The 12,474-nt window shown below is 36.5% G+C and overlaps 1 long non-coding RNA gene across 1 annotated transcript; it reads right to left on the reverse strand.

Annotated features, from left to right (window-relative positions):
- Positions 1-8,011: 8,011 nt before the first annotated feature.
- Positions 8,012-12,153, reverse strand: LOC309474798. The gene is made up of 6 exons (XR_014197425.1): positions 12,040-12,153; positions 9,283-9,334; positions 9,030-9,094; positions 8,879-8,937; positions 8,692-8,795; positions 8,012-8,457 (listed from the first exon to the last, which is right to left on the reverse strand). It is a non-coding gene; the product is annotated as an uncharacterized lncRNA (long non-coding RNA).
- Between the last annotated feature and the right edge of the window lie 321 nt (positions 12,154-12,474).

The following is a 12,474-nucleotide window of genomic DNA, read 5'->3' on the forward strand; positions in this document are numbered from 1 at the left end:
AAACGAAAGTGAACAACTGGAGCCCTTCACGAAGAGCCCTTCCACAAGGCCGTTAGCGAAGGGAACACGCAATGGTCACGTCAAGGAAGTAATTTTATAATTTATGGTCATGTGACCCAAATACGCGTGATTCATTTTAAAGCTAGCGGGAGAGTTGAGTTCATTTACAAACAGAGCACTTCAAGTTGTTTTGTTCGTGATATATTTCACACATTTTTGTCATGTTATGTTTAAATAAGTTTCATAAATGTGTTAGGTAATGCAGGGTCCAAAGATGAGATGCAAGTTTTAAAATTGAGAGCAGCGAAACACACTCACACACAGATATATAATGCTTATTTTAAAAACTACACCATGCTGCATTGTCATGGGAATATCCCAGGTGAAAATAATGAGGAAATTACATTGTCTTTCGTTGCTCCTTTCGTCAAGTGCATTCCAAATGGCTACATAATGGCATGCAAGTGCCCTGCTCACTCCAAACTCCCCACTTCAAGGGTTCTGACCTTTGAAGGGAGTAGGGCATAGGGATGCTCACTTCCGTTTGGAATTTGCCCAAGGATTCCAAACAAACGTGATTGTGACAAATAAAGCTGCGGTCACACTAGAATCAACTACTGGTGTGAGGTTGGGGCAGGATATTTGTCTGAGCAATGTAAGACAGGGAGTGTGTTCAAGAAACATGTTCAGTAACTTTACATTATTTTTTCATTCCATTTGGTGGCACTGGTGGCATATACAAAAACAGATTCATTTTCAAATAGCTGATTTGGTTTTACACAGATATTTGACATTTAATCATCTTCACATATTAACACTTCTTCTTTGAGAGAATGCTGAACTAGTTGACAAGTGTGAACGGATGAGCTTTTTAAAGAAGCTAAATTACTTTTCAAATGGATTATTAACATATGAAGACCTCTGATGCAAAAGCCTCTAAAAGCCCCCTATGTCAAAAATGAGATAATATTGAGTGAATGCTCTCCGCAAATAGTACACGTTCATTGAATACTTTAACTTCAAACTCACTAAATCCCAGCCTCAGCCCAAGAAATGCCGGTACTTGGGTAGAAACCTTACATAGGAGCCTAATAAAAATGTTAATATTAAACAAAAACTTTAGACGGACTTAGAGGCTTTTGCATCTGAAGTCTTCATATTTTGCCCCTGATAAATAATGTTTTCACAGATTGGCTCACCAACATGTAAAATGCTTGAGTATAAGCAGTGGTGTAGTCTAGTTTTTTGTAGTGAGTATACTCTAATATAAGCCCCCCCCCCCCCCCCCCCACCGCATACTCACCCAGCCCAGAGCGTCACCCCATAAGCACCACCACACTCACTAATGCATACAGTATGCATCGACATGTAATTGAGAGCATTATGAAATACTAAGTGTTATCAACTTATTTATTTGTTATATGAATATGGTCCCTGAAGCACAGGTTTTATCAGTTGACAATTATCAACAATAAAAATTTAAAAATTATTATAGGCACAAATACAAATTTACTTTTAGAAATGGTGTTTTTGAAAAAAATGTTATTTTAAAATACATTTTACTGTGCAATTCCTTTCTAATTAATTTGAGTTAGACCGAACTTTTATTTTGGTGGGTTGTAGACATTTGAGTTTCTGTGTGTTTTAATAAACTATTATTATTATTATTATTATTAGGCCTGAAGTATACTCTGTGCAATAGTAATATATTTCTGTTATAATTTCTTCAAGTTATACAGAACTTTTATTTTGACAGGTTGTCGTAAAGACATAACAGTTTCTGTGTGTATATGAAACGAATGAATGACGATAGTTTTATCAAATGAAATGGTGAAATTCTCATCAAGTGACTCTCATAGCAGCTCTGCGATGAAATGCACATGTGTAGCCTTACTAGCCTACATCATGTCTCAATACAGTGAAACGCTGAAAACACCACGAGCGTGAGTCACGCGTGCTTCTGTGTGTGTGTGTGTGTGTGTGTGTGTGTGTGTAGTGGAGCATACACTGAGCGCTCCATCCCAGAGACGCGTAGAACAATTGCAGTCTCTTTTAGCTTTAATATTCATAGACACTAGTCCATATCGAGATTTGATTCATTGTACAGCAGCTACTTTTGATTTATTCATTCAAAAATAGCCTAATTCCGTGACGTTCTGCCCTATAGCAAGTTCCATTTGTGACTGGATTCCGCGATTCGATCCGTCGCTTCGCAAACACAGACGGGGTGAATTTATGAATGAAAGTGTGAAAGTTCTGACACAAAACGAAGTTGTTACGTATCCTCACGCTTTTTTTAAGTGGGTATACGCAAATCCTTGGCCTTTTCTAGTGGGTATACGGCGTATACCTGCGTATCACGTAGACTACACCACTGAGTATAAGGGATGTAGATAAAACTGATGCTCGTAATAGAGGTTGAACTTTGCTGTAGTATGCTTGCTCTATTATACGCTAACCCTTCATTTGTCATGCAAGAGGGCCCTTTACAAAATGGGAGAGCAACTCTGCACAGCACTGATGAATGTATTTACCCTTTCAGTAAAGAATCCCATTTCCACTCCTTTATTATTATATATTATTTACCTCTTTTATTGTGAGTCAGATTTATCTCTAGGCTACTTGAATAAAGGTTTGCACTGTGCATGGCCTAGAGATGTGAATTCCACATCTACAAATCACTCATGCAATTATTCCCCTTGTTAAATTGTTAACCAATTGACTTTCTGTCTGCTAGACCCTTTTTAACAGCAACTGAAAACACTGCACACATTAAAGTCTAATCATATAGCTATAGCCATATTCTGCTCCAAGGAAACAGAAGAGTGCAGTGGGATCTGTCGGCTTGCCATGGAATCATTTGTGGACCCACAACACCGAAATTCACACTTAATACCAAAAAGAATAAACTCCCTACTACTACCCTTGAGTCAGCCATGGGGGTTTGACAAACACCATCTGTTGAGTAATAACAACAACATTTTTCTCACAGTTTGAATTCTGGCTGAATAATGGAAATATAAGGAACAATAGGAACAATAAAATATGTAATTAAGGTTTAAAAAAAACTGACATTTATTTAATCTCTATGATAGATGTATAATAGAAAGTTAGAGATAATAGACTGACAAAAGAAAAATGTTTGTCAGCTTTTAAACTTTCACTTGACAAAAACTTTTTGTACCGATTAATTTATTAATCTTCCTCCATTTCACATTCCATCTTATGATGTTTTTTTTTATCTATCCAAGTGTCATAATTGAAGCATAGCACTCCCTGAAATTTGAACAAATGAAAAAGTGGGAAAAGACTTTTACATCTATAACAATTGGGGACTTAACATCTGTCACAAAGTTTCTCTTTTAATCTTTTGTTTTGCTTCTAAGCATCAAAGCCCAATAACAATCAAGTTCCCCATTTGATTTTACAGATCCATCTGATTGAAACACAGCAGGAAATGTAAAGCTTGTTAGCTATCTTTCAATTACTCATTAGACAAGTTAATGAGTTTCCAATGGTTAGAAACCTAAATAAATAAATAAAAGGAACAGAAAAATTAAGATGCAGATTCATTAGTATTGGCTGCAACTGTTTAAATCACAAATAACACAGTAAATGAAATGAATCCCAAAGAAATATCACAAAAAAGGGGGTCAGTATCTTTTGAATATAAAATGGATCATAAACGTTATAAAAATTAAACTAACTCACTCTCTCTCTCTCTCTCTCTCTCTCTCTCTCTCTCGTATATATACATATACATATATAAAGGAAATGTGGCTGATACTCACAAATTACAGATAGTTGCGTAAAGTACAGGTGGGAAGTCTATCATTACCTTTCCTTCTTTTAGATCCTCTTCTCAGCCCAAATTATCCTGACATCTTTATCCAGACAAGCTGGAGTCAAACAATAGTTGGTAAGTTATATATTTATTTTGCTTCCTGTATGTGTTGAAGGATGCATAGCGTGTGTTTGGCCTAGCAGAGGCATTTTGTCAACCCATTCATCTCTTGGAATGCCAGTTGACTCTCTTTGTGCCCTTGAACAAACCATAAGGTGAGGTCAGCTGAGTCCTGCAGTGCTGTTTTGAGGTTTATTATTAGCATTGATAGCATATGTAATTAATTGCTTATGCACACTGACCTTCTAGGTCTTCAGATGTGTAATAAAAAGGCTGTCTGTAGGGGCCTCTGATGTGAAAAGTTAGTAGAAGATTAAACAAATTGTGATGTTCTGTATGATGGAAGACAAGGTCGACCCTGGAGACCTTGAGACAGAGAGAAATAAACTCTGAAAGTGATAGCACAGTGTAGATAAAGATGTTGTGCACTTTGTTCCACCAACCGTGTGTGACCAATGAAAATCTCTTTGCAGACAACTTGACATCTTACTGAGCAGATGTTTTCAGTTTCCCTTACTGATTATTGTGTCTCTCCACGCCAGTAAATATTGCTATTTTAACACACTTTATTCAAAGTCACCCACGATTCAAATCTTTCAAGCAATATTAGCTTCTTGTAATCTAAATTACCCCATTTCGATTATTTAAACTAAATGGGTATATCTAAATGTACACACAATCATTAAAACGTTTGGAGTCTGTATTTTTTAAAGGGGTCATGAACTTCCTTTTTTTTATGATTTTATATTGTCCTAGGTCAACTTATTACGTTCACTTTTTTACATAAAAAAAAAAACAAAAAAACATCATGATTAATAAGTAATAGGTTATTTTCTACCCCGTTTTTGAGCCTTGATCATGAAACACTTGTTTTTATGGGCATGTCGCATTAAAGACTGGGAAGTAAACGCCCACTGCTATAGTTAGGTAACAGTGTTTCAAATTACAGTAAGTTTCAATGCCCCACAGGACACACTATGCCTGTCTCCCACTGATTTGTGGAAAGTTTTGATAAGATTTTGTGAAGATACTGGACAAAGAGTGTTTTGACAGCATAAAAAGGAAAAACATTTCAGTTTCTGAGTTGGGTGTGTACATCACCAAATCTAACTTTATATTACCTTATACCGTGGTCTGGGTGAATACTCGATTCTGATTGGTTGCAGGGTGTCCGTTAAAAAGTGATAATGTACACCTAGGAAATATGGCCTACTGCCATTGCCTGTCTTTCTGTCTTGCTTGCTTTCCTTTCAACACGTGAGTGAATGGTTGACAATATTTGCTGTAGGCCTAATAAAAACGATTTAGGAAACTATCTGTGAGTTTTGACTCTTTGAAACAAAGTTCCGCATCGCTGCGGTCGGGTCGCTGTGGCCACGTTGCTTGGCAACGCCTGTATACGGGAGATATTAAATAGTGCGCTCGACTTAATAAATAAAAACCCTCACGATTTTTACTCTAAAACACATTAAAGTATTATTAATTGATTAAATATTTCTTTCTTTCGTAAGTGACCATGGTATAAGCGGGTTAATGCCCTTCGAGGTGTCCATTGTCAGGTATTAATGGACTTCGGCGGAGGCAACCGTCCTCCGCTGCGCGTCGGACGGTTCACGCCTCGCCGTCGTCCATTAATACCTGATAATGGACACCTCGTCGGGCATTAACCCTTACTTAATCACTGTCTTGTTGGCTAAAACATAGCACAATTTTGAAACATATCAGCAACTCCTAGCAACTGTTAGCTAGGCTTAAAATATTTTTTTACAGAGCGGGGTTAGTTGTAGCACAGTGTTACAACTAAGCCACCAAGTGTACAACGATAATGAAATGAAAACAGGGAGCCACACAACTTTTCAGGTTTGAGTATTTATTTATATATTTATTTTGCCACATTTAACTTTGTTGGACTTTCACAATGTGGGAATTTAAATGTCAAAGTATGATTTTTTTCACATTTGATATGCATTGATCACTTGTTTATAAAAATAAAAAAAAGCCTGTTTTTCATGCAATAAACCCTTTAAAATGTGATTTTGAGCTCGTTTTTATTATTATTACTATTATTATTATTATTAATAATAATAATAATTTTGCATGCAGCTGCCACACACAAATATAATTAAATTGCAATTACAATATTTGATGATTTTATTTATTTATTTATTGCAAAACTGTGCAGCCCTTTATCTCTATTCATGAGTGTAAAGAGGGAGACCTAATCTGGCGGCAGTTTGGCACTGGCTCTGGCTCGCACACACACACACACACACACACACACACACACTTTGCCGCTCCTCTGTTACCGCTGTGGTCCGGGTGCACACGAAACGAGACTCATAGCACTTGTTCATTCAAACTCATCGCCCTGCTACAATAAACTCACATCGCATACACATGCATACATACATTCAAATAGGTTTACCAGTTCGTTCATGTGTTGATTCAGAGTGCGAAAGAGACAGAGATTAAACATGATTGTTGGTATCGAGGGCTATTTATAGTGCTCTGTCACGTCTCCACAATAATGGCGCCAACCGGAACGGAGTGTTGTGTGATGTGGGAAATGTTGTTGTGTTTATAGTTCATTTATGTCTTAAAAGATTATTACGTGATGTTGGTATGCATTCTATAGGTTTATTTATGTTCGATGTTGATAATTGGTGCGAGTTTATGTAGTACTTGTGCACCGTGAAATTTCATATCCCCCCTGTTTTTTGTAAATGGTTGGCTCCAATAGGGGAGGAGCCAACAGTACAGGTAGGTTGATGCGTGAGAGTGCAGTTGCGGTGCCGCAAACAAATCAATTTTATATTTTTCCTCTGTGAAACTGTGTATTGTGGATACGTGTTTAATTTTTTTTTGTTTATTTTGTTTATTTAATATATTTTTGCCGGTGGAAGAGTTGACTATTTTTGTACAGTTTGGGACTCACTTGTAAATAAGGTGCACCTCTATATAAATAAAACATCATATTGCACCATAGTGCATTTAGTTGGGCCATCATTTTTGGACCATACCATGTCCAGGAAGGGGCCATCAAAACCCACTTCCCTACAATGATATTGATCCATAATAGAAAGATGATTGGATGAGGGATGGATGTATGGATATCTATCTATACAGATGTACAAACAATATCAAACAGATAAAATAGTACTGAATTATGTGTGATACTGAATTACACAGAAGTGTTACAACTAACCCCTCTGTCTGTTACAATAGGCTCTATGCACGATCGCTTCCACGTTTTGTCTCAGCCCGGCCAGTTAGCCTACATCCGTGCTGCGTCAGAAGCCTTTTTTGCATTCGGTGGAGATAATGGCAAATTACACTTGCTGTTTACAAGAACTTCCAGCGGTTAACGTGAATGATGTTAACAATATTGTGAGGCAGTTAGCTGTCCCACCTACACTGTTAGACTTTTCAAGGGTTTTTTACAGTAACTTACTGGCAACACTGTTGCCAGTAAGTTACTGTAATTAAGAGTTACAGTACCAAACCGTATTTCAGTTTTGTGTAATACAGTGCATTACTGTAAAAACGAAGCTAATCACTACAGTGCATTACTGTAAAAACTAAGCTAATCAGTACACTACTGTAATTATTTTTATTTGTACTAAATATAAATTAGATTTGATAATTTTGATATATGATTAATTTTATTTTTATCCTACATAAGTACTACTTTCATACAAACCAATTAGACAAAGTTATCACAAAATACAATTTTTTTATTTAAAACATTTCATATATATCACAAAATAAACATGCCAATGCTGGAAATGATGTGTGAAATTTTTACACATTAATGGGTAAGTTTAGAGACAACATTTTTTGTGTTAATTTTAACTCATTCATTGTGTTAATGATTTTAACAAAGTAAATATGTCAGAGAGGTTAGCACAAAGATGTGTAAACGTGTTAAATTAACACATTATGTGCTGTCCTTCACTGCAAACATTTTTGAAAACATACATAAAATCATAAACAAAACATTAGCATTTGACTAAATGAATGTAGAGTCATTGGTTGTTTAGCTTATACAAGTATTATAATGAAATATCAACCATTACATTCATAAAACTGCAGAATATACTGTAAATACATTAAGCATTCAAAAAGGAAATGTCCAAAACAGGACAAAACACAGTTCTTTTCACAATACAAGACACATAACCCCACCTTAAAAATAATTTCACTTATTTCCAAAAATGTGTTGGATTCATGTACACTGGTGGCCAAAAGAAGTATTTAAGTGGCGTAATGTTTTTGAAAGAAGTCTCTTTGATGCTCAAGAAACATTTATTATTATTATCAATGTCTGACTGTCTACTCCATCTTTTCTACAGCATAGGAGTAAAAGTCATCATCAAAATAATCTTTAAAAAGCCAACACAATGTTTTTGTCCACCTTTGTGAATAAATGAACTTCTCCAAAGATTGGTTCCTGTTCAGAACTTGATTGACAACATCAGAGTGTTCCCTGGTCTGTGTGCGTGCCCACAAACACAAATGTACTCAGTCCTTCAGAGGAGATCCCGGTTCCAAAACTGAGAGAGAGAGAGAGAGAGAGAGAGAGAGAGAGAGAGAGAGAGAGAGAGAGAGAGAGAGAGAGAGAGAGAGAGAGAATATTAGTGTCACATTATTTTTAACCTCCTTTTTTGTTAATTTTTATTATTATTTTCACAAAAACTTAAGAATATATATTTGTAAACAGCTTTTGTCAATAAATAGCATACAAAAGAACTAAATTAAATTATGCCAGATTAAATTTTAATACTTACAAATCCTAAATTCTGTCCAAAAATGCTGAGATGCATAGAAAGAAGTTGAACGACTGAAATAGATGATTTTAGCCCATTTCAGCTTGTCTGCAGTGAAGGAGTACCTGTTTGAGACAAATACACAGTAAGAAACATGCAAGAAATCACTGTGTGATGATCGTTCTCCTTCCTACAGTAGTTAACCCACCTGTGCGCTGATATTAGGACCTTCCTAGTCAGGTGGAACTGCAATGGTAGAGTCGCTGGCTAATAAAATATAAAAATAATGCAAAAATATAAACTTAAGTTGTTTAGAATGCTAGATTTGGTCTTAGTGAGAGTTTTACTGCAGTGCTTACCTGGATACATTTAATCTGGTGAGACTGAACAAAGACAATGGTCCATCTTCTGATTAGTTCATTTGCTGTGTAATAAAGTTAGACATAATGCAAAGGTCACTTATTTGATATAAAGTTAGCCAATTTTATAGAGATTTTATAAGATATTGTTAGCTACCTAGTCTGCACCAGTGGCTCAAAAGCAATTTTCACATAGTGTATGCTAATCATTTCAGCAAACTTCTCAAAATATATCACAAATGGGCTGGCCTACCTCTGGAATCTTGCTAAGTCACTGGCGCGAATTGGCGCTTTGTTGCAGTTGCCTTTAAACACAAAAATGGAAGTATATTAAATTCCATAAAAAAAAAAAAAAACTGTAATATGGTATAGTTTGCAAACTAATGCTAAAACTATAAAGGTTCTCATCAGTAGGCCAACATTAAGATATAAACAGAATTTCACATTAGTTTATTCACATTTATTGTTAATGTAAACGCGTTGCTCGTTGGCATATTTTAACTCGACAATTCAATAATCTAACAAAGTGTGTAAAATGAAACGTTAGCTCAGTTTACCATGGTAAAGTTCGTTACCGCCATGTTGACGACGAGTAACGTTAGGCTAACGTTAACGTTATAACATACGTTAAACTGGGCACAATCCTGTCAACATACACAGAATGTTTTTTTTTTTTAGTTTTTTTTTTCCTTGCTTGCTGATCTCTCTCTCTCGGTGAAGTGAATTCCGTCTCTTCCCCGGGCCAGACACGAACGTCGCGATCCAACAAAAGACAGACCCCATTACCTACACTGGATGTCTGTCTGACGCGACACGACAAATCCCAGACAGTGTAGTGATGCGCCGCGGCCGTTATATTTCAGACGTAGTCCGATACGAGTCCAAGCGCTCGCACTAGTTCTTACAAGGGATAAACAGGTTTGCATTTAAAGGTCCGGTCGCTTCAATGTGTCCAATATAGACAGCCTCTGGCTATTATAGCGTTGTAGACACGTGGTGTAAGGCAAAAATTAGGAAATAAAAAGCACGGTGGAATGGTGCCAGCCAGAGAGGCAGTTACGTCAAATACAGTGGTATACAGCAAATTTAAAAAATACAGTAAGTCTCTGTATGTGGTGTTAGACGTCACAGAAAATTCCCATGATGCAATTGGAATCACAGTTATTTACTGTAAAGAGAAATAGCAGTATAATACTGGGGGATTTAAAGTAAATAACTGTAGAAATTACAGAAAAGTCTAACAGTGTAAGAGTAAGAAAGAGAAGGGCTTTAAATTTAAGTGGATATGTTTTGTTGTTTAAATACCTTTAACGATCGCGTTAGTTGAGCTGTATGTGCGATGGGCGCCGCCATGTTAGTTTGTGCCACAGTTCAGAGAATCGGATCTGTTGGATTTACAACACGTGAATTCATCCACTTCTCCCGAAATACATGAAAGTAAGTGGCCGTTGAACTGGGAGAAGAATAGAGTAAACTTTAAAGTTACTTACACAATGTGTATCTGATATGAATAAAACATGTCCAATTATAATGGAAAGGATTATTATTGCCGCTTCCATAGACATCAGTGTGTATTTTACAAACTCTAAATATATTGTTTTTTTTAGTACTTATGTGAATATATATATGTCTGAAACCTAAAATAAACATTATGTGGTTGAAAACACTGAAAAGTTGTGATATATGACAGCGCTGAGTGTGTCCGTCTCTAGCTCAGCGCCAGCCAACGAGCGAAAGGACATTTGAATTTAGCAGTTGATCACGTGATACGCTGACCGTTGTAATCACACCGGTGTGATCGTACGCTCCAGGGACCAGCCTAGACTGATCACACCGGTGTGATCGTAAGTGCGAAAGGGTTAAGGTGGACGATGACGCAAATTTCTTCTAGAAACAAACTCTGTTGTATTATTTTCATGTTATCACTGTGAAGCTGCTTTGATACAGTCTGTATTGTAAAAAGTGCTATATAAATAAAGGTGACTTGACTTGACTTGACTTGACTTGACTTGACTTGACTTGACAATCTGGCACTGCACAACATTTTGCACTCTTCAAAGGCATGTTATTCGCTTGGCTGCTTGATCCAGTGTTAGCGTCACATATATATTTTTTACCTACTACTTGTCACGCGTGAATCAGTGGGCGGGGCTACAGTGGTAACGATGTAGAAGTAGGCGTTGATCTTTCTTCCAAATATCTATGACGTCATACATCGGCACATTCCTCGGGTCATTTTCAGACCTTGGTTTCAATAAAAGCTATTTTTGGAATAACAATGGAGTTTTCAGCTCTGAAACTTACAGGATGATGACCTCTTATATGTGAAAAGCTCAAGGAAAATTTTATTTCTCAATTCATGACCCGTTTAATAAATTAATACTTTTGTTCAGCAAGGACACATTAAATTAAAAAGATATCTATTTCAAATAAATGTTCAGATAAATGTATCACAGCTTGCTCAAAAAATATTAAGCAGAACGGTTTTCAACACTGATAATAAGACATTTTTCTTCAGCACTAAATTAGCATATTAGAATGATTGATAAAGGATCATGTGATACTAAAGACTGGAGTAAAGGCTGCTGAAAATCCAGCTTTGCCATCACAGGAATAAACTACATTTTAAAATGTATTAAAAATAGAAAACAGAAGTTTTGAATTGTAATAACATTTTACAAATTAATGTTTTTACTGATCATATTGATGAGAATATTTTTAGATCTTCTTTCTAAAAAATCTTTCTCTCAACATAATAGTTTGCTGCAATAGAAGATAATGTTAAAAAAAATCACATAATTCGTAGAGAATTTTGAGTAAGGTTCAGAGATGACTATGGTTTAAATGTAACTTGCATCATGCATCTGAAATCTGGACAAGGTGATATCTCGGTACACACACAGCAAATAAAAAGCTTTTTCCCCCACATCTATATACATATGAGTAACGTTTCTTTTCTTTAGAATAACTGAATAAAATCCCTGATATTATGGTACAAATTGTCTCATACCTCTTCACGCCAGGCAGCCCTGTGAAAACTTTGTCAGCCAAGCGAGCAGCAGTCTTTCCTTGCAGGGTTTTGCACAGCAGCGAGGCCGTAAAGCACTGCTCCACTGTCCTCATGTATTCTTCATGAACCATCATCCGCAGTAAATATTTCACAAACCTGCTGACTAGCTGTGACGTTGATGCCCCGTCTGGAGATGCCTGGGTGTCACATTTGGAGAGAGAAATGCGATTATGCTCAACAATGTCAGCTGGTGCCACTTGACGCCAAGAGAGCTGCGAGATTCAGGATGTGTGAGATAAGGAAGTTTGTGAGCTGTGTGTGTGAGCCCAACTTCAGCAGAAGCATTGCTGAATGTGTGAGAAATGTGTTTGTGTTTACTGTATCAGGCAGAGGATGACTGTATCGATTTATTCCATAAGCGCAATGAGCTTTGGT

Source organism: Leuciscus leuciscus (genome assembly GCF_965113295.1).
Source record: "Leuciscus leuciscus genome assembly, chromosome: 14".
In the NCBI taxonomy this organism is placed as follows: Eukaryota; Metazoa; Chordata; class Actinopteri; order Cypriniformes; family Leuciscidae; genus Leuciscus; species Leuciscus leuciscus.